Source organism: Amphimedon queenslandica, unplaced genomic scaffold, assembly GCF_000090795.2.
Source record: "Amphimedon queenslandica unplaced genomic scaffold, v1.1 AMPQUscaffold_8840_Cont19220, whole genome shotgun sequence".
Classification (NCBI taxonomy): Eukaryota; Metazoa; Porifera; class Demospongiae; order Haplosclerida; family Niphatidae; genus Amphimedon; species Amphimedon queenslandica.
Genome location: NW_003550887.1, coordinates 1 through 2,853, shown reverse-complemented (window position 1 = coordinate 2,853; position 2,853 = coordinate 1). Strand labels below are relative to the sequence as shown.

The 2,853-nt window shown below is 32.2% G+C and overlaps 1 long non-coding RNA gene across 1 annotated transcript; it reads right to left on the bottom strand.

The window, feature by feature from the left end:
• Positions 1-74: 74 nt before the first annotated feature.
• On the bottom strand, positions 75-2,853 carry LOC100633279 (uncharacterized). Its single transcript, XR_002189678.1, has 5 exons — positions 2,807-2,853; positions 2,205-2,275; positions 1,110-1,230; positions 674-829; positions 75-161 (listed from the first exon to the last, which is right to left on the bottom strand). It is a non-coding gene; the product is annotated as an uncharacterized LOC100633279 (long non-coding RNA).

Here is a 2,853-nt window from a genome sequence, read left to right as displayed (position 1 = left end):
ATGAGATACACTGATGCTAAGCTATAATTTTTTATTTTTTATTTTTATATACATATTTACATTTTAAAATTTAAAAATTACTATCATAGCATCTTTTCAGGTGCAGTATTGCTTGTGAGTGTTATTTTCTCTATGACTGAAACTCCAATTTCACTGGCCAACTACAAAAAAGAAAAACAATAATTTCGTCCTCCATGTGTTAGAATGTGCCAGAAATAAGGTTAACACTGGAATTAATATTTTATACTATTGCACAACATAAAACATGGCATATGATTCAGAAAATATAATTAAAAGCTACAAATCTTTTTTGATAAATCTGTCTCGACAAAAATTTGAAACAAATATAAAAATTCTGAATTGGAATCAGCTTATAAAATTTTTCCCATGTACAATTTGCCCCTCAACTGACTTTCTATTATAATTACATATCATGTACAGTCAAACCTGTCTATTCCGGACACCTTGGGGCCCAATAAAACTGTCCTTATTAAAGAGGTGTCCTTATTTCAGAGGTTCATTAATACACATTTATATTGTATTGGGACTGATACTATCTGTCCTGATTATAAAGGTGTCCTTATTTTAGACTGTCCACAATAGCAGGTTTGACTGTAATCTGTAAATACGGTACTACATGTATTAATGCATGTATGCTTCATTGCTCTCTTACTGATATTGCTTCATTGTATTGTTTATGCTTGAAGCTCCCAGCTCCTTCTTTTAAAATACTACATATACTTCCTTTGTGGTTGACTCCAACTGATAACTGACAGAGAGAGCAGGCCTCCTCTTCATGACTAGCATCCACTATGAACTGATTACCTATCTGAGAGGAGAGAGGGAGGAGAAAAAAATTGCAGATGCAAATTGGAAGTGATGTGTGTACTGTATAGCACTTTAATTTGTGGAGCTAAAATTTCATCAATTTTTCGCAAAAAAATTTTTTTTTGCAGATTTGCAATGTTAGTACCACATGCTTTTAATGACAATTGAATATTTATTGGATCTTTAATTTCACAGTTGCATGCTAGCCTGAGAAAAGAGTGAAACTTTTGCTCCTTGAAAATAAAGTGCTCCTATACGGTATTACAAAATTATCGTCTCACTAGTGATAAGCTGACAAATACTGGTACATTATTTGTATCTATTGAAGTAGAGTCAAAAGGATTGTCTGATATTTCTATCTCTTGTTCCTCTCCTTCTCCAATAACAGTTAGCTTAGGGATCCTGTAATCAATGGACAAAGATGAGGTCAAATTATACATGTACATTCAACAGCAGTCAAAAAAGAAAATTTTATACCTAAATCAAGTTCAATTGATAAAACATGCCATTTTCTGATGCACAAGTTGCTGATTAATGACAAGCTTTAGAGTTATGAGCAAATAAAATAAGTTACATGAACATGAATCACCACAAAATAAAATGGTGTACAAAATATAACGGTAAATGTATTCAACCCATTCATTTAAGGAAACAAGGACATACATCATGAATGCATGTCAGAATTTCCAACAAAACAGCATGCTGACAAGCACTACAATACAGTACATGACATTTGGAAATTTATTAAAAAATCTAAATTTGACCAAAATCAGTTCAAATTTTCTACGCAACATAAATACATGTACATGTATCAAAAAAGTTATTAAAATAAGGAATTCTCTTCTTTTCATTTTTGACAAAATTTGGCAAAATCCCTGTACTATAGTACAGGGACCTTGGTCTGAGTTTTTAAAAATTTTTTTTAAATCCAAACTTGATCAGAATCAGTTTAAACTTTCCAAACAATGAAAGTACATGTATAAGTATCAAGAAACATTATAAAAATGGAAAATTCTATCCTTTTTATTTTTGACAAAATTTGGCCAAAATCCCTGTACTATAGTACAGGGACGTTGGCCCAATTTTAAAGAAACTTTTAAAAATTCATAAAAAATCCAAACTTGACTGGAATTTGTTCAAACTTTCTACACAACATGAGTACATGTATATGTATCAGAAAAAATTATAAAAATGAAAAATTCTCTTCTTGTCACTTTTCTCAAAATTCCCTGTAAGGGTCTTTGGCCCAATTTTGGAGTAATTTGATAATCCATTGACAAGAAGCTGCATGAGCACTATACCAAAATCCTATGAGAAACCTTAATGCACTACATGCATACGCAGTACATGTACATGTTAACGAGGGTTGAGCTCACTTAGTGTTTGCTAGAGCTCCTTTGACTGCAATAGAAAGACAATCTAAGACACCACCACTATATTCTAATACCTGAAATGAAAACACAAAGAGTACTAATAAAACTAAAGTCTATTCACTTTCACCTGACCCCTGGCTTTTTTCAATTAATAAATAACTACGTCACATCCGCATTCTTTACGTATTTGTGGTTTTGGGATTGTTTTTGTTGCGCGGAAGGGATGCAGATAAGTAGCAGCTGAATTTAATCTGGCTGTTCTAGCTGCATAATTGCGGTCAAAGGTATGTCATTGAGTTTATACAGGGACATCCAGAAAAGGCTAAGGCCTTATCATTTTGACCCAATCTTTTATCTAAAGGACGGGAAGGACCTAGCGATTCTAATGGTGCAAACAAAATTTCTAAATTCCATGTTTATCAAAAGTTATAACAAAAAATCAATAGGTCAGGTGAAACTGAACAGACTTTAATGCATTTAGTTTGTGTTCCATTCCCATTCATACAAAGTACATTTAAATATTTTGTAATACAAGTATTTTATGCACTGGTTAAAAATACAAATACTGCACTTTATAATGTGATCATTAAAATAAATGAGCTTACCAATGCATCTACATATATAATCCAGCAGTCCTGCCCAGGGATAATAG